Source organism: Hipposideros armiger, unplaced genomic scaffold, assembly GCF_001890085.2.
Source record: "Hipposideros armiger isolate ML-2016 unplaced genomic scaffold, ASM189008v1 scaffold_214, whole genome shotgun sequence".
In the NCBI taxonomy this organism is placed as follows: Eukaryota; Metazoa; Chordata; class Mammalia; order Chiroptera; family Hipposideridae; genus Hipposideros; species Hipposideros armiger.
The window spans coordinates 1,165,263-1,185,907 of record NW_017731564.1 but is presented as its reverse complement, the minus strand read 5'-3'; the positions used below and the strand labels follow the sequence as shown (position 1 = coordinate 1,185,907).

The following is a 20,645-nucleotide window of genomic DNA, read 5'->3' as shown; positions in this document are numbered from 1 at the left end:
GTTTTTGTTTCATTTTTATCTTATTTTTTCCTGGAAGAGTAGTGATGTGATCTTACTTCTTTTTAATTACAAAGGAAATACACTCTTGTTGTAAATATATAAATAAATACTTCATAAATGTGCAACATCAGTACTTTGTTAGGATAACAGATGGATGTGGAGCAGTTTGACAGGTATTGGGAGACACAGGTGGTGAGTAAGCAGTCAAGAGGCTGTCCCAATAGCCCAGGGGAAAGATTTTTGACCCAGGGCAGTAGGAATGGGCATAAGAAAGGCTGACTGTGACACCCATTCCCCAGGGAGTATTAACAGGACTTGATGGTGAATTTACTGTGTAGGGGTGAGGAAAAAAGAGTAGTAGAATGGGATCCTAAGGGGTTGAGCTCAGTAATGGAATTGGAGATTGTATCAGTTTTGTATTGCTGCTATGACAAATTACAACAAATTTAGCAGCCTAAAACAACATCTATCTATGATCATACAGTTCTATAGGTTCAGAAGTCTGGGCAGTCTCAACCAGGCATTATGTTCAGGGTGTCCCAAGGGCTGAACCAAGATGGCCTGAGTTCTTATCTGGAGGTTCTTTGGTAGAGAGAATCAGCTTTGAAGCTCATTCAGGTTGTTGGCAAGAATTCAGTTCATTCTCAACCATTTCCTCATGGTCTTCTCTAGCTTCCGGTCAACTATGGTGGGTGGAACAACTTCTCAGGTTTTACATTTCTCTAAATTCCTCTTCTGCAGCATCTTTCTACTTCGTCTTCTGCTTTTAAGGGTTCATGACGTTACATGTACCCACCCAGATTACCCAGGACAATCTCACTACTGCGAGGTCACCTGTAAAGTTCCTTTTGCCATGGGATGTAACATATCCACAGGCATTATGCCAGGGGGTGAATACCATGGGGCTAAAATTCGGCTTACCACATAGAATGTGCTGGAAACTGTGTTGGCTCATTTTCCAGCCAAGCTAGCCTCTTTGGGGTATGTTTCCTTGTACTGCAGCAGCTGGATCCTCACCTGTAGCTGAGGTTCTGGATGTGATTTAGGTTCTGCCAATCAGATGTACTCATATGAGACTTGAACTTGCAACTGGGTAAGGAAGAGAGGGGAGTGTGCGAGACATCTCTTTTGGCTGGTGAGAAGTGGAGCAACGCTGACATGGTTTTAGAAATAGCAGCTGTAGTGCTGGCCTCTTGAGTTACCAGGCAGCTATAACATGAACCAGCCAACACACCAGGCTCTCCTTGATGGATTTTCAGATACAACAAACATCTACTGGTGTCATTATAGGAGCCTACTGATTTGCAAAAGTTACTGTGTTTAGTGGAGGTGGCTCTATCCCCATTTTGTCAACTAAAGAAATGAAGAATCAGATTTGTTAAAGGGGCTTGCTTATGCTCACACAGTGATTAGGGCTGAGATTTAACTTCAGAGTTCTCTCCATCGTGTGGCTGCAGCTTGCTTTTATTTATTTATTTTTTTAACTTTATTGGTGAACAGTGTTTTTCCCAGGACCCATCAGCTCCAAGTCAAGTTGCTGCCTTTCAATCTCAGTTGTGGGGGGCAGAGCTCAGCTCCAAGACTAGTCGTCGTTTTCAATCTAGTTGCGGGGGCATGCAGCCCACCATCCCATGCGGGAGTCGAACCGGCAACCTTGTAATTAAGAGCACGCACTCTAACCAACTGAGCCATCTGGCCACTCTGCAGCCTGCTTTGTTGTTGTTGTTGTTGTAGATTACAATTATTTCCTTTAACATTTGTAGTTTATAGCCATATTCTGGATTCTGACCTTGACTTTATATGGAACTTAGCTGTTTTCAAAGTTTTCATACCCAGAGCTTCTTTTGCTCTCAGGAGACATAACTGGAAACTCAGGGATAATGGCCGATGAGGGGAGGGAAGTGATAGTATCCCCACTGAATTGGTCTGATAACTGGCCCTGAAACCTGCAATGTCCAGTTTAAACTGGTTCTTGAGAGAGCCTCACCTTTCTACTCCCTGCCTGCATGGAGTGACACCTCCCTCCCCCACAGAGTCAGTGTCCTTTCAGGAAGACTTCTCCAGAAACTCACAAAGAACCCAGATTCCTTAGGCCCAGCAGCTGTCACGGGAGATAAATGGAGCCTCTGCGGGTCAGCCAGAGGAGATGATGGGCAGGCCTGTCACATTAGTTCACTGACAGATGCCTGGGCTCATGTCATGGGAACGAGACTCTTTGGAGCTTGAAGAGGCAGAGAAATGCCGCATTTTCATAATTTCCTTAAAACTGCAAAGGATGTTGCAGGCTTGTCACGTAAAAGTTGCTGCTTTGTGAAGATCGGGGATGGCTTCTTTGGGAAAAGGGAACCATGAGTGAGACAGGGAGCTCCAAGTCTCCTCCTGGTGGAGGCAAAAGCGGCCTCAGGATGGGCTCACGTGACTCAGCTTGGATGTGGCCTCGGGGCAGGGCACTGGAGGGCTGAGGAGGAGGCTTAGAGAGCGAGGGCCAGTGTTGGGAGCCAACTGAGGACAGTAGGGGATAGTGAGGCTGTGGCAAACTGCTACAAGCCTCTATGCAGGACCCTGTGCCTAAAGGAGCCCCTGGATAAGAGAGTCTGCTTAGTAACTGCATATGCAAGGCTTGGACACTCTCATAATTACCCATTGCCACAGCAAGCCCACCGCAGAGCCCACCGTAAGGCTTATTTACAGTTTCACTATGGACTCATTGCTTAGGGGATTTTGGGCCTCCCAAAATCCCCAGCCCTAGTTCTTGGTTTCTGTATGCCTACACCCAAAGCCCCCTCCTGAAACCCCCTACCAAAATCTCTGTGCATAGCTAGAGAAGTTTCCCTGCGAATAAGGAAGTTGCTTTCTATTTAACCAATGTGTAGCCAATAAACAGTGGCACTCTCTGCCACCAGTGGCAGTGTCCTTCCTCATCCCACTTTTGGTGTCTGTGCCATCTCTCTTCTTTCTCCACTCCTCGCATTGAGCAATCCTGCTCAGGGACCGTTCGGTGGGCTCCTGGCCTGATCACCCAGGTGCCCCGGTTGTTGAGCTGGCTCTCGACAGGCTGGCACCTTTTGCCTTGGAGTCCTGTATCACATGCCTAGACCGAGGGTAGAAGCTCCTAGAAGCAGAACCACTATCTTCCTCATTGGCCACTATGGTCATAGCATTTAGGAAAGTGCCTGCCATACTATAGGCAATGAATTCGTATTTGCAGATTGACCACTATACGTAGTTATTGGAGCTAGATTGCCTAAAGAAGGGGTCAGGAAGCTACAGCTCATGACCAAACCTGGCCTGCTGCCTGATTTTACAAATAAAGTTTAATTGGTACACAGTCATGCTCATTCACTTATGTATATATTTTTTAGAAATTTCTTTTTTTTAAAACTTTATTGGGGAACAGTGTGTTTTTTCCAAGACCCATCAACTCCAAGTCAACTCATTGTCCTTCAGTCTTAGTTGTGGAGGGTGCAGCTCAGCTCCAAGTCCAGAGTCCAGTCGCCGTTTTCAATCTTAGTTGTGCGGGGCGCAGCCCACCATCCCATGTGGGAGTCGAACTGGCAACCTTGCTCTTAAGAGCATGTGCTCTAACCAACTGAGCCATCTGGCCGCCCCGGTCACTTATGTATTTTCTGTGCACTCTAATGGCAGAGCTGAGTACAGTCATGCTTTGCTTAACAATGGAGATACATTCTGAGAAATGTGTCTTTAGATAATTCCGTCATTGTGCAAACATCATAGATTGCACATACACACACCTGGATGGTACAGCCTACTGCACACCCAGGCTGGATGCTGTTGTGTATTGCTCCTAGGCTACATGCCTGTACAGCATGTTACTGTACTGACTACTGTAGGCAATTATAACACAGTGGTAAGTATTGTGTATCTAAACATAGCGAACCATAGAAAAGGTACAGTAAGTATACAGTATGAAAGATCAAAACTGGCACACCTCTATAGGGCACTTACCATGAACGGAGCTTACAGAACTGGAAGTTGCTCTGGTCGAGTCAGTGAGTGAGCGTGAATGCCCGGGTCATGACTGTCTACCCCTGTAGACTTCATAAACACTGGGCACTTAGGCTACACTAAATTATAAAACAACAGGAGACCAAATCCAGCATAAGAGAAAGTGATGCAATCAAGAGTGGCAGTAAACACGAGATGTATGAGGCTGCTGCTGTTTGACGGAAAACATTTTTTTATAAGTAGAACGAATAAACTCGAAAATAATGATGAAAAGTATAGCACAGTAAATACATAAGCCAGTAACATAGTCATTTATTCTCATTATCAAGTATTGTGTGCTGTATACAATTGCATGTGCTAGACTTTGCACGACGGGCAGCAGAGTAGGTTTGTGTAAATCAGCATTTGAGGAATGTGTTGCTGTATGACATTATGATGGCAATGATGTCACTTAGGCAATAGGAATTTTTCAGCTCCATTGTAATCTTATGGGACCACCATTTTATATGAGGTCTGTCATTGACTGAAATGTTATTATGCAGCACATGACTACTGTGTAGCTCACAACGCTGAAAATATTTACTCCCTGGCACTTTACAAGAACAGTTTTCTGACCCCTAGGTGTAAAGCACCATTTAAAGAAAGTTACCTCATAGCAGTTGGCAAAAGATGCCTTTATTTGACTCTACATCACACTTCTAGGACATTTCTTTGCCACCGTTTCAAGAAAAACTCCTCAAAAGCAGTTTTCTGTACTCTTTAATTCCTCTCCTCACATTTTAAAAAAAAGTCCCTTCTACTGAAGCTTTTACCTTCATTGAAATTACTCTTGTCAAGATCACCAGTGTTGTAAAATCCACAGTCAGATTTGTCAGTCCTCATATTGTTTGACTTGGCAGCAGAATCTGACACAGTTGGGCACAGTTGGAATATTTTCTTGTCTTGGCTTCTGAGTCACCACATTTCTTGCAGCTTCACTGGCTGCTTTTTCTCAGCATATGAGGTCTGACAGTTAAGTTCACGAACTTGTTGCAATGATGTTGCTAACCTTTTTTTATATCAGAGGGATTATTCATTATGAATTTGTACCAACTGGACAGTTAACCAGGTTTATTCTTTGGAGGTGCTGAAAAGGCTGCATGAGAAAGTTCCATGACCTGGACTTTTTGCCCACAATTCATGGCTCTTGCATCACGACAATTAACCAGCTCACACGGCACTGTCCGAGAGGGAGTTTTTAGCCAGTAAACAAATAACTGTATTGGAACACCCTCCCTACTCACCTGACCTGGCCCCCAATGACTTCTTTCTTTACCTGAAGATAAAGGAAATATTGAAAGAAGACATTTTGATGACATTCGGGACACCAAGGGTAATACGATGACAGCTCTGATGGCCATTCCAGAAAAAGTTCCAAAATTACTTTGAAGGGTGGACTAGGTGCTGGCGTGGGTGCATAGCTTCCCAAGGGGAATACTTCAAAGGTGACCGTAGTGATATTCAGCAATGAGGTATGGAGTACTTTTTCTAGGATGCATTTATGAACTTAATTGTCCGACCTCGTACTTTGCTCGTCCCTCCTCACCCTACTGGCCTCTTGATGTTGACTGCCCCAGGGTTCAGATTTTGGTCCTGTTGTCCATCTGAATTCCCTCAATGTTTCTAGTTTCATGACATTAAGTACCAGCTATCCAAGCATGACTTCCAAATTTCTGTCTCCAGCCTGGCTCTCTTCCCTGACCCATATATCTAACGTGTCATCTCTACTCAGATATCTCAATTTAACCTGTCCAAACAGAAAACCAGATGACCCCTCTTCAAACCTGCTCCTCCCAGTGTTCTGCATCTCTGCTGATGGAACCTGCATTTTCCAGTTGGTCTAGCCAAACCCCTTTCATTTATCCTCGACTCACCGTGCTCACACTCCATATCCAGTCCATAAGCAAATTCTGTTGAGCGTACCTTAAATTATAGATCTCAGCTCCATCCACTTTTCACCACCTCCTTTACTAAACTCATGGTCCAAGTCACAGTCATCTGTCACCTGAATTAATGAAATAGCCTTTGACTCCTCTCCCTCGTTTTTCTCTTTAACTCTTCTCAACCTAACAGAATGTTCTTGTTAATTTAAATCCTATAACTCCACTAAATTAAATTAATTCATGGCTAATTTCAATCACATAATGCCCCTGCTCAAACCTCTCCGATGGTTCCTATGGCACAGAGTAAAAGCCAAAGTCCTTAGGATGGCCTGTATGGACCTATGCCATCTGGCCCCCTTACCTCAGTGTCCTTCCATGTCACCACTGTGGCATTCATGAAAATGCGCTTCTGAGATGTCCTGCTGCAGAGAGAACTGATAGCACCAGCTGCTGCGCTCTGAAATCTATTGCTAAGTTTATGCCAAGGCTATGCTTTCCATGGCTGCTCTCAGCCGAGGATGGCTAGGACCCCAAAGCAAGTTCATTCTTGGAAGACCCAGGATTCCTGTGATGGACAGTTTGGCTTGAGGAGTTCTCATTGGCCTGGTCAGAACTTTCCTAGATTTGTGCTGCATTCTGGGACTATGTCAACCTAACCTCTCTCCCTTCCCTGTCTCTTCAGAAGGATAGAACTGTGTCATGTAAGGAGGCGGCCCCTATCTCCCCCAGCTCCATCTCTCTTTTCCCTCCTAACTCTTTCCCTTATGAGATTAGTTGCGAGCACCTTTCAGAAATGTGTAAAAGCCAGACATCACTGCCCTCTCCTCCTCCCTCTCGATCCTCAGCAATGGCTCATGGCCTTAGACATGACCTTCCAGCTCTCCTGGTTCTCTCACCTGTGACTGGTCTCTATGTCTACTCGCTTCTTCAGTTAACATGTACCAAAGTGAAGTCGTCAAAAACACTAGAATGCCCTTACGGTAATTGGATTTTCTGCTGTGAGTTGGGAACATTAAGAGATGCATTAAATGGAACATGCCAGGATGCTTAGGCAGCACGAGGATCACCATCTGTCACAATATTTTTCTAGTTAATTGTAAGTGAGCAAAAGATTAAAAATATGTTTTCTTAGTCCTTGCATCTTCACAGAGGAAATCTATTAAGGCAGGAGCTACGACGTTTGCCATTTTTTGTCTGTCTCTCTAAGTTACCTGCATTTCAGTGAGGATACAAATGAATCATCCAGGAAGGGAAAGGCAGTTTGGAGGCGAGAGGGTGTTGGCAAAGTGATGCAATTCTTTGTTGACTTTTAGTTTCCTAGTTCCGATGTAACAAATCACCACAAACTCAGTGGCTTAAACAACACGCATTTCTAGTAGAGTTGTGTAGGTTAGGAATTGGAAATAGGTGTCAGTGAAATGGGCTAAATGTAAGGCGTCCACAGGGTTGCATGGCTTTTAGAGGCTCTAGGGAAGAATCCATGTCTTTGCCTTTTCCAGCCTCTAGAAGCCGCCTGCATTCTTTGCCTCATGGCCCCTTCCTCCATCTTTAACACCACCATTGTTGCAGTTCTCTGACAGAAAGGGCATCGTTTAAATACATAGTAGAGGACAAGTAGAGGCAGAAGAGAATTTGTCAGATGAAAATGAACTATAGTGTACAGTGGTGAACCTTTACATTTATTAAGCTCAGCACAGCTTATACTTCACAGGCTGATTTCAAAAGGTGATGGCCAGTTTCGCATTTATTTTTGTTATTGAGATGTAATGAACATATAGCATGTGCAAGTTTAAGGTGTACAGAATTTCGACTTGATACACATATATTACAGTAGGATTGTCACTTCAGTGTTAGCTAACACCTCTATCATGTCACATAATTAATATTTCATTTTTGTGGTGAGTATATTTAAGATCTAATCTCGAAGCAACTTTGAAATATCTAATACAGTATTGTTGACTATGGTCATAAAATATATAGTCACAAACATATACACAATATATGCAATATATATATATATATATATATATATATATATATATATATATATATAATACTGGAGGTGCCAAAAAGTGTATAGAAGTGGACAGTTTGGTCAACGTTGCTCAAGCAGTAGTTCACAATAATCAGAAGTGTCTGGACACTGATGGTAACCACTTTGAGCACCTCTTGTAATTGCAGAAGTCAAACATGAATTATACTCATCTTTTGTTATTGGTATATATTGAGTATTACAATTTTAATAGTTTTTTTCCTTTCTTAAAATGTGTATACATTTTTTTGGCACCCTCAGTATGTATAGTCACAAAATGTACACAAGCAAAAGGAAAAAGATAAAAATCATCTGAAATCCCACCAACTAGAGAGAATTGCTAGTAACTTTTGGGGGCATATTGTTCTACCATTTTTTCTATGTGAATACACAGAAAATAGAATCATATGTTCTACTATAAAACCTTTTTAAACCTCTTCCAACCTGTTTAAAACCTGGATATTGTTTTATGTCATTATACTTTTTTCTGCATTATAATGTTAATGGCTGTATAGTATTCCCTCATTTGAATGTACCAAAATGTAACTATTTTCCCCAATGATAGATATTTCCATTGTTTCTACTTTTCTCTGTTGAAAACTTTTTTGGTGCAATTATCTGATTATTTTCATAAGAATAAACTTCTAAACTAGGAGGTACAAAGTGAAAGATTATGTATATTTTTAAGGCTTTTGATACATCTTAACAACCTACTGTTGTATAAGACCTAAAATTAAGGGCCAATTTTACGCGTATGTGCCACCTTGACATCTGACAAAATCACTCATTGAGGGCAATTGGGTGGTTCCAGTTTTTGAACACTGTGAATTATGTTGCTATGAATTTTATGTGCAGGATTTTGTATGAACAAAAATTTTCATTTCTTAGGAGTGAGATTGCTGGATTGGTCATATGTAAGTGTATGTTTAGCTCTACAAGAAACTGCCCAACATTTTTTTCCAAAATGGCTGTACCAGCTGACATTTCTATTAGCAGTGCGGAAAAGATCCAGTTGTTCTGCATCCTCACCAGCATTTGGTATTGTATTATTATTATTATTATTCATAGCCATTCTAATATGTGTGTAGTGGTATCTCATTGAGGTTCTGTCTTGTGTTTCCCTAAAGATGAATGATGATGAGCATCTTTTCATGTGCTTATTTGCCATCTGTATACCTTCTTTGGTTAAGGGTCTGTTAAATCTACTCCCATTTTAAATTAGGTTTTTTGTTTTTACATTGTTGAGTTTTGAGAGTTTTAGTCTATATCCTTGGTAGAACTCTCTTGTCAGATGTGTAATTTACGAATATTTTTTCCATTCTTTGTTCACCTTTTTATTGTATTAGTTGTGTCTTTTGCAGAAAGAAAAGTTTGGTTTTTGTTTTAAATTTTGAGGGTGTCTAATTTATCAATGTTTTTTTGTGCATCATGCTTTTGTTGTTGTATAGAAGAACTCTTTGCTAAGAGGTCACAGAGATATTTCTTAAGAATTTTTCCATTTAAGTCTGTAATCCATTTTGAGTTAATTTTTAAATAAGGTGTGAGATAAGAGATGGGGCACTTTTTTTCATATGGGTAGCTAATACTTCCTGTAATATTTGTTGAAAAGACTATCCTTTCAGCATTGAACTGCGTCTATTTAGATACTCTGTATTCTGATTTTTTTGAGTATTCCATTTTAATATATCTATTTGCTTTTTTGGCTGTCTTTGTATTTTCAAAAATAGTTTCTATAGGAATTTCAAAATGCCCACCTAAGTTTTCACAGTCTACTTAGAGTTAATATTTTACTACTTCAAGTAAAATGTAAAAGCTTTACAACCATATAGACCCCTTTGCCCACCCCACTTTATGTTAATATTTTCAGGTGTATTACATTTATATACATTGAACACTGGACAGAGTCCATTTTTGTTTTTAACAGTCATACACATTTTAAATGAACAGGAGAAAAAGAGTCTGTTATAATTACACAGATATTGATCATTTCTATTGGTCCTCCTTCATTCCTGAATTTTCAAATTTACCTCTGGTATCATTTCCATTCAGACTGATGAAGCTCCTTCAGTTCTAAAGCAGATCTACAGGTGATGAACACTTAGTTTACATTCCTTTGAGAATATTTTTATTTCACTTTAATTCCTGCATGATATTTTTCTTGGTTACAGAATTCTGGAATGATAGTTTTTTACTCTCAGTACTTTAATGTTATTCCACTTTCTTCTGGTCTTCATAATTTCAGTTGAAAAATTTTACCATTTGACAATTCAACATTAAAAAAACAAACAATCCAGTTAAAAAATGGGCAAAGAACCTCAATAGACATTTCTCCAAAGAGAACATACAGGTGGCCAATAGACATATGAAAAAATGCTCAACATCACTAATCATCAGAGAAATGCAAATGAAAACAATGAGATATCACCTCACACCTGTCAAGATGACTGTCATCAGTAAATCAACAAACAAGTGTTGGCAAGGATGTGGAGAAAAATGAACCCTCGTGCACTGTTGGTGGGATTGTAAATTGGTACAGCCGCTATGGGAAACAGTATGGAGGGTCCTCAAAAAATTAAAAATAGAACTACCTTATGACCCAGCAATTCCACTTCTGGGTATTTATCCAAAGAAATCCAGTACACTAATTTGAAAATATATATGTACCCCTGTACTCATTGCAGCACTATTTACAATAGCCAAGATATAGAAACAATCCAAGTGCCCATCAATAGACGATTGGGTACAGAATAGGTGGTACATATATACAATGGAATATTACCCGGCCATTAAAAAGAATGAAGACTTACCATTTGTGACAACATGGATGAATCTACAGGGTATTATGCTAAGTGAAATAAATCAGACTGAGAAAGACAAATACCATATGATCTCACTTATACGTGGAATCTAAAGAACAAAATAATGAACAAATAAAACAGAAACAGAGTCATATATACAAAGAACAAACTGATAGTTGCCAGAGGGGAGGAGTTGGGGGGCTGAGTGAGAAAGGGGAAGGAAGTAAGAAATACAAATTTGTAGATTCAAAATAGTCATGAAGATGTAAAGTACAGCATAGGGAATGTAGTCAATAGTATTGTAATAAGTATGTATAGTGTCAGGTGGGCACTAGACTAATCAGGGGGATCACTTCCTAGATTAAATATATAAATGTCTAACCACTATGCTGTACACATGGAACTAATATAAAATAATGTTGAATGTCAACTGTAACTGAAATAAATAATTTTTAAAAAAATAAGTGATTTTCTCTCCCTCAGAGAAATTTTTATTTCATCCTTTTTGGGTTAAAAAAAATCATAATTTGGGTCAGTATTCCCCTACCTGTAATGTGCCCATTTTTCTCTGGTTGCTTCGAGATTTTGTCTTTATCTTTGATTTTTAGCAGTGTGATTATGATGTGTCTCTGCTTGGCTTTGTTGTGTTTCTCTTGCTTCGAGTTAACTGAGTTTCATGAAAACCTACATTTATCCATTTCACCAAATTTAGGATTTTTCAGGCATTAGTTCTTCAACTATTTCTTCACCCATTTCTTTCTCTTCTTCTCTCTCTTTTTTTTCATGGAACTCCAGTGACCTGAATGCTAGGTAATTTGAATGTTGTTCTATAGGTTTTCAAGTTTCCGGGGTTTTGTTGTTCTTCAAACTTTTCCCTTTTTCTTTTTCAGGTTGGATGATTTCTATCGAAAGACATATAACAATTATTGGGAGTGCCCTCTATACTCTTTGGACCATGGGATTCCCCCCTTTTTTCTGTTTTTCTTTTTCCCTGGTGAGAAATATTGGATTATCCCATAGTTTTAGCTGTTCATGCTGCTATCATAGAGTTCTTAGAGAATGACAGTGAGAGAAAAAAACTGTAGAAATAGGATTTTCCTCTCATTCTCCATTAGCTCCTTTTCTCAGTTTTATGGCCAGAAAGCCAAGGCCAAGCCCAGGACTTGTGCCAACCTACATACAGAATTATGAGATCCCTCCTCCAGCTCTGCCTTCCCCTCACATTGCCCAGCTCCCATGCCCCCTTTCCTGGGCCTCGGACTAAAACGACAGACTTTCTCTCAGATTGGTGGCTGCCTCCTCCCTGTACAGGTCCATGACTGAGTCATAATTCATGTCAGAGCCGGAAGATAAAAGAGGAAATAAACCTGAGAAAATCAATTCTGTATCAGTGGCTTTTTTAAAAATTATTTTTTATTACGAAATACACATTTTTAGAATTAGTTTCAGCTGTACAACACAGTGCAATAGTTATAATTTTTACCCCTCGAAGTGACAACCCCCCTCTCCCAATCCACCACGCCACTTCCCCCCAATATCATACACATCCATTACAAATCCCTTGACTCCACTCCTACACTATACTCCACGTCCCATGACTCTCTCTCTCTCTCTCTCTCTCTCTCTCTCTCTCTCTCTCTATATATATATATTCACTTATAGTTGACATACAATATTATACAACATCAGCTTCAGGTGTGCAGTGCAGTGATCAAGCCTCCTCCCCATCCATGATGCAAGTATCAGTGGCTTTTGTAAGTTTGAATCACCTCCCCTGTCTGCCTTCTGCTGTTTACTTTTCAGAACCTCAGGTAGTTGTTTTTGTATTTTGTCCAAGGGTTTTAGTTGTAATCAGTAGGAGAGAGAGAGAAGCTGTAAGGGGCTAACTCCATGTTATCTGCCATTGGGAATTCTCGTGTGAGTTCGATTGGGTCTGTATTAAATCCCTACATCAGTTTGTGGAGAAATGACATTTTAAAAATACTGTCTTCAATCCTTGACTATACCATATCTCTTCATTTATTTATATCTTCTAAATGTCTCCGAATAAATTTTATAATCTTCCCCACTAGATATCTTGTGTACATTGTTGTTTGATTGATTCCTAGATATTTGATATTTTATGTTCCTGTCCATGGTACGCTTAGAGAAACATTTAAAATTGTATTGCTTGTATGTAGAAATACACTTGATTATTTTATATTAATATTTTATCCAGGAAAATTGCTCAACTTATTTTTAATGGCTCAGTGTTGAAATGTAGCAAGTGCTTTTCTGCATCTATCAACATGTTTTTTTCTCCTCGAACCCATTAATATGATGAATTGCATTTTTCGATTATTTAGTGTTAAACCAACAACCTTGAATTCCTGAAATAAACCTGACTAGAGCAAAATGCATAACCCTTTTAATTTATTTTTAGATTTGGCTTATTACTATTTCATTTCAGACTTTATATCTATACCCATTATTAAGACTGCCTTATAACTTGTTTTTCAAATCATATTTTGAGGTTTAGGTATCAAAAGTATGTTAACCTCATAAAGTGAGTTGAAGGGTGTACCCCTTTTTTATATTTTCTGAAACAGTTGTGTAAAATTGGAATTTTTCTTTCTCTAATGGTTAACAGAACTTGAAAATTGACAATGAACTTGATCTCTCTCACTATTTAGTATGTGTGTGCATGCACACACATGTGTGATAGTTATAGGACTGTTCACATGTCCTATTTCTTCTGGAGCCTGTTTTAGTAAGTTAAAAGTTTTCAGGATCTTGCCCAATTTATCTACATTTTCAGACTTACTGGAATAAAGTTACTCTTTTAAGAAAATTTTTTTTTTATTGGATAAGTGTGTTTTTCCAGGAACCATCAGCTCAAGTCAAGTTGTTGTCCTTCAATCTTAGTTGTGGAGGGTGCAGCTCAGCTCCAAGTCCAGTCACTGCTTTCAATCTAGTTGCTGAGGGGCGCAGCCCACCATCCCATGGGGGAGTCGAACCGGCAACTTTGTTGTTAAGAGCATGCGCTCTAACCAACTGAGCCATCTGGTTGCCCATAAAGTTATTCTTAATAACATCTTATTTTTCATGTCATATTTGTCATCATGTCCCCTTTTCATTTCTTGCATTTTATAATGTGCTTTCACTTTTAATCACTCTCACCATAAGGTTACATTTTGTTCATTTTTTTCAAGAAGCAAGTTTTGCTTTTTTAAAATCTATTTTTATGGTTTTTTATTTCATTATTTCATGTCTTTATTATTTTAGGAAGTTGTTTTGTTCTTTTTCAATTTTTTTTGTGAAATAAACATTTTTAAAATTAGTTTCAGCTGTACAACACAGTGTACTAGTTATACTTTTTACCTCTCGAAGTGACAACCCCCCTCCCCCAATCTGCCACCCACTTCCCCCCAATATCATACATCTATTACAATTCCCTTGACTCCACTCCCACACTATACTCCACATCCCATGACTATATATATATATATATATATATATATATATATTCACTTATAGTTGACATACAATATTATACAACATTAGTTTCAGGTGTACAGTGCCGTGATTGACAGCATAAATAGGTAACTACAATATTGCCACAGGGGTATGAAAGACAGTTCGGGGAATATAATTAATAATTTAAATATTTTGTAGGGTGTCAGATGGTCACATGCCTTGTTAGGGAAACCACTTCATGGGTGGGGTAGAGGCTTGCTCTTTTTTTACTTTTAACTTCATTTTAGAATTATCCTCTTTTCTAACATATGCTGTCAAGGCTATATAGTTTTCTCTACCTACTGATTTAGCTGCAGATCACAAGTCTTGATATGTACTATTGCTAATGCACTTTAGTTCCCCACATTTAAAAATTTCCATAATCATTTATTCTTTGACTATTATTTAGAAGAGTATTTCTTAATATTCTACCATATGGGGGTTTTTCTAGTTTTTTTGAAATAAAAAAATTTATTTATCTCTTAATTGTCCTGTTGTTAGAGAACATGCTGTATAAGGTTTCAGTGTTCTAAAATTTGCTTGCTTTATGACCCACGATATCATACTATTTTCGGTAAAAATTCTACATTTTCTTGAAATGAGTGAATATTTTCTAATTGTTTCCTACAGTGATATAAATATTTCCACTAGGTCATTTTTGTTTATGAGATTGTTAATATGTTTCTGTATTCTTCCTTGTTGATCATTCTGTCAATTACTGAGTGTTATGTGTTAAAATATTCAAGTATAATTGTAGATCTAATTTTCCCTGTAGTTATGATAAATTTTGGTTTCTGTAGTTTTACTTTTCTATTAGTTGTGTACAGTTTGGGGATTATTTAAGCTTGCTTGTTAAACTTTTTATCATTAGGTAGTGATCATCTTTCTCTATGATTTTGCCTAAAAGCAAAATTTATCTGATATTGATATAGTCAATATAGCTATTAATACAGCTTTCTTTTCTTAGTGCTTGCATGATACATTTCTCTGCCTTTGTATTTTCAACCTTTAGATATCATTATGCTTTAGATTTATTTCTTGTAAACAGCCAATGCTGGTATTTTTTTTAATCCAGTCTTATTATCCTTTTCTTGTAACTAGAACAGCTCATCCATTTGCATTGATTGCAACTACTGATATATTTAGGTTAAATCCACCATTTTATTTTGAGCTTTTTATTTGTCTTGCCTAGTCTGTATTTTGTTTTTCCCTTTCTTTCTTCATTTCTACTGGGCTGATGATTTATCTCATTCCATTTTTCAACCCTCAAATGGTTTCAAAATTATACATTCTATTTCTATTCTTGAGGTTGAGTTTCCTTGGACATCCCTGATGTTGCAAAACTGGGTTGCAATTCAGTGTGAGAGATTGTTTTTGTTTTACCTAACTTTGGAAGTAAGGTCTTTTGGTGTTTTAACTTAAAAGGGAGATAGCTGATCAGAGTCCCTGACTTTGATATGCCCTGGGTTTTGACTTTTGTTGCTTTAGGCCTGAAAAGCCACCGAATGTGCAATTACTTTTGCACATTACTCTTCCTATTGAATTGGAGTATACTCTTAGAGCTAAGATGGTGGTGCAGTCTCTTCTAGGTTCTATTCATCCCCGAGATTTGGGTTGCTAGCAGTTTCCAACTATATGATTAGCTCTTCGATGCTTTATATTTTATATCTTTTAAGATGCTCTTAATATTTTTAATAACATTTTAGTTATCCTCACTCGTAGAGATGGCTGAATTGCTTAGTTTGCCTTTTGTGCAGGCAAAAGTCCTAAATAGCCATTTGATATTATCAATCCTGTAGTGATGGTATTTCACATGACATTTTGAATTTCTTTTGCTAGGCAAAAATATTTTCCCCATTGTTTACTAAGACAATATTATCAGGATATGAATTATATAGATATGGCACTTTTGAAAAGTGTACTTTACAATTATGTAAAAGAAGAATGGTTAAAATGGTGGAAGTCTGGTAAAATCCATCTATTACAAAGAGCCATGAGCCAATGATAAATTTGTGTGTGCAAAACAGGGCTGTTTGCTTACACAGTTAATTGATACTTGGCCACTTTATTATATGGGGTGCAAAACAACCTTCAATTTTGTTGAAAAGTTAAACTAAGTGTTTTAATGGAAATAAGGCATGAGATTTGAATGTAAAATTCTTACCTTGATAAAACATCCCCATGTTTGATGTTGAGTGAGTGACTATTTCTTTATATACTTTTATAAGTTTAATTTTTCAGTAGACAGAGAGCACTAATTTTTTTACCAAGGGAATCTGGGCAAATCTGAGAGCTCTTCTCTGTGTTGGGTTAAGTTTGAACTGGTATTATATGATGGGTGGGTTCAATACTTAGTATAGGGATATATATAGTGCCTTTAGCAAGCTGGTTATCGTTATTATTTTTTCAAAGATTTTATTGGAGGAATTGGGGGAGAGAACAGCGTTGAAGAATCGGGGAAGGGGAATAGACAAGTTGCTGTCCTTTTGTTCTTCAGTCTAGTTGTGGAGGACGTCGCTTCACTGGCCCATGTTGGTATTGTGATCATTGCGCTCTTCCCAGCTGAGGCAAATCAGTCACTAGACATTGGATGGTGGCTCATGGCAGCTCACACCAGCTGCCGGCCGCTCATGCTGGCTGCCAGCCACTCATGGTAGCTCACGGCAGCCCACTGCAGCCTACGCCATCGCTGGTGACTCATAGAAGCCCAGCTCCAGGTCGAGCTGTTGTTCACCATCTTAGCTGTAGAGGGTAGTGTCACTGGCCTACGTGGGGTCTGAGCCAGTGGCCCTGCTGCTCAGAGCTTGCGCTCCCAAGCGAACTCTTAACCAACGTGCCACTCGGCCAGCCCTGGTTATTATTTTTTTTATTAAAGTTTGTGGGAGTGACAATTGTTAGCAAAGTTACGTAGATTTCAAGTGTACAATTCTGTAATACATGCAAGCTGGTTATTTAAAGATGGTTCAAGGGGCCAAGTAAATCTGAAGATGTATAATTAGATTTATAAGGGTTAATTGTGTAGTGAGTTTTTTAAGACTAATTTGAAAGGCAGTTAGTATAAACTATTTCAACAAGAAATGTTTTCATTCAAAGTCATATTTCTTTATGAACATGGTTATGTAGCATATATTGCCTATGTGGTTTATTGGCACACATAAAGTACAGAGTAGCATGATTCTAATTTTCAAGAGTGCCTTCTAATGGAAGAGCAAATCACAGACTGTCAGAACCAACGAGATGAGGAAACTGAGGCTCAGAGAGCATCGGCCAGTCCGGTTCTTTTCTCTGAATACAATTTACTTTTTCTTGTGAGGCAAATCAGATATTGCCTAGACTCAAGCCCCTCTCTAACCCTTTTTGCACACACAATAAGCCACTAAGTATCAGGGCAAGATCCCAGCTGAGAAAGATGCCTCAAGGTTTTTCATGTGAGTGAGTGCATTCACCCTGAGTTTGTGGAGTGCTTTTCTTTCATTCACAAGAACAAGAGCACTGTAACATGCTGCTGAGTTCTGAATGTTAAAATCAGAATGCTTTTGACTGCAAACAATAGCACAGATACTGTTTGAAAAAGTAGCTAGTGAGCTTTACAATGCAGATCTCCAGCAGTTATGGATTGAAAATGTATCTTTTGTGCAATTTAAAATATCTCTTCTTGGGGAGCGAGGGTGTGAGTGAAGGAAGCAGAGAAGAAATGAGGAGTGGAAAGGGAGCACAGTTCGGTTGCTCTGTAAAATGATGGCTGGTGGGAGAATCCCTAGCGAGAACTCCAGATGCGCAGAGTGGGGAGTTGGGGGGGATGGTGTGCGGGGCTGCAGCTGATTTGTCGCTAGTTTCCAGCACTTTTTGATGACAGCCTTGAGATCTGGGCCATAACTGTAGAGGAAGGAGCAAAGCATGAGGAACAGTTCCATAGTTTAAAGCCAGTCTCTGGATTTATTGCTGGTGATCAAGCTAGAAACTTTTAAATTTTTCCCAGTATGGGTTACCTCTACCTGTTTGAGCACAGAGACGGCCACTAGCTGATAGGAATAAAGATGGTAGAATGGATCAAGTGGAGTTTTCTGTAGCCATAAAACTTATCAAACTGAAGCTACAAGGATATCAACTCCCCTCTGGTGTAGCCCCTGCCATGATACAGCAACCAGTTGCTATTTCTAGTGCACCAGCATTTGGCTAGGACATATCGCCAGCACGCTGTCACTTAACAGCTGTTGCTCCAGTGCCAATGGGCTCTGTCCAGTTGTCAGGACGTCTCCATTCTTGTATCTTCGGTTTCCCCAGAAGCAGTTTATCCCCAGCTAACAGGGCTCCCCGTGTTATACAAGCTGTGATTAAAAAATATATATAGTGAATGTTTACATAAAAAATGTATTACAGGGCCGGCTGAGTGGTGTGTTGTTTAGGAGTTGGCTTGGGATGCCAGCTCTGAGAAGCAGGGCCCCGGTTCAGATACCACATGAGGGCCAGTGACGCTGCACCCTCTACAGCTAAGGTGCTGAACAACAGCTCGATCTGGGACTGGGCTACCGTGAGTCACCGTCAATGGCGTAGGTGGCAGTGGGGCTGGCCTGCAGCGGGCGTAAGCTTTCGAGAGCTGCCGTGAGCTACCGTGAGTGGCTGTCCAATGGCCGGCGAGCGACTGCCTCACCCAGGAAGAGTGCAATGATAATACTAACATGGGCCAGTGAAGTGACTTCCTTCACAACTAGACTGAAGACAAAAAGGACAGTAACTTGTCTGTTCCCCTTCCCCGATTCCCCAATGCTGTTCCCTTCCCCCAATTCCCCAATAAAATCTTTTTAAAAAAACTATTACAGTAAAAGACACATTGAAATGAATCCCCCTCACAATATTCCCCCTTGCTTCAAACACACCTATCCCATTGTTCTTGCCACTTTCTGAAGTAGTTCTGGAAGTCCTCTTTCGTGAGTGTCTTTAGCTGAGCTGTGTGGCTGCCTCGATGCCCTCAATCAATTCAAAACATTTCCTTTTATGGTCATTTTGACTTTGGGGAAAAGGCAGAATTTGCACAGTGCCAGGCCCAGGGAATAAGGTGGATGAGGACACACCGTAATATTTTTATTTGATAGAAATTGCTGTACCAGAAACAATGTGTGACACGGAGCATTGCCATGATGGAGGATGAAGTAAAGACACTCATGAAAGAGGACTTCCAGAACTGCTTCAGAAAGTGACAAGAACAATGAGATAAGTGTGTTCAAAACGAAGGGGAGTATTTTGATGAGGATTCATGACAATGTGTCTTTTACTATAACACATTTTTTATTTAAACATTCGCCATATTTTGTGATCACACCTCATACATTCCACCTTCCTTTAGAAGGGTTCGATCTGGCAGTGGTATATCTGCCATAAACCCAACCTCAGTAGATCAGAGGAACCAGTTTTAGAAGGTGAACAAGTAGAAAAGAAATTGCCTGTGACATTTGAAGAAAAGCTAGAGCCGGCAGAGCAGGAAAGGAAGGCGTGGGAGCGCCAAGGACAACTGGAATTGGAGAAGCAACTGGACAAGCAGTGGGAACTAGGACATCAGAGAGAAGAGAGGAGGAAAGAAATCGAGAGACAAGAGGCTACCAGACACAAAGTTGAATGGGAACAAAATCGAACACAAGAACTACGAAATCAAAGAAACAAAGAACAAGAAGACATAGCTGTATTGAAAGCAAAGAAAGAGACTGGAATTTGAATTAAGAGGTCTAAATGATAAAAAGAATCAACTAGAAGGAAAACTTCAAGATATCAGATGTCAATTGACTGCCCAAAGGCAAGAAATTGAGCATACAAACAAATGCAGAGCTTTGAGAATTGCCAAAATCACCCATCTCCAGCAACAATTAAAGGAGACTCAGTAAATTCTTGGAACACTTATTTCAGAAAAGCAAATGGTCAATGTCCAATTAAAACATGTTCAGCAAAACAGTTTGCACAGAGATTCACTTCTTACATTCCAAAGAGTCTTAGAAGCAAAAGAACTAATTTGGCAGCAGTTACGAGACCAACTTAGTGAAGTTGAGAAACTAGATCAAAACTACAGGAGATTGATATTTTCAATAATCAGCTAAAGACCCTTGCTTTCACAGGCTCATTCATTATGAAGGAAGCGAAAGGCAAAATGTTTAGCGATTGGGGGGGTGGGCAGGAGGAAAGAGCTGGAGAAAGAACTGCAGAACCCAATAAGAAGTGAGGGGAAAAAATGCATGCGAAGGGAAACAATGAAGGAAAGAAAAAGATAGAGAAAGAAGAGATACAGAAACAGCAAAAGAAATCAGTGTGAATTCAAATAACAATGTTGCATTCTCATGTCATTAGAACAATGTTTGGCTGTTTCTTGTTTTGCTACCTTATTTTGTTCCATATTAAATTTTATTTTTACCTGTATGATCGTTCTGAAAACACCTCTTCTGCACA

At 39.4% G+C, this 20,645-nt stretch overlaps 1 pseudogene; it reads left to right on the top strand.

Moving 5' to 3' along the window:
* Positions 1-19,540: 19,540 nt before the first annotated feature.
* LOC109388983 (intersectin-1 pseudogene) lies at positions 19,541-20,421 on the top strand (annotated as a pseudogene).
* The last annotated feature ends 224 nt before the right edge of the window (positions 20,422-20,645 follow it).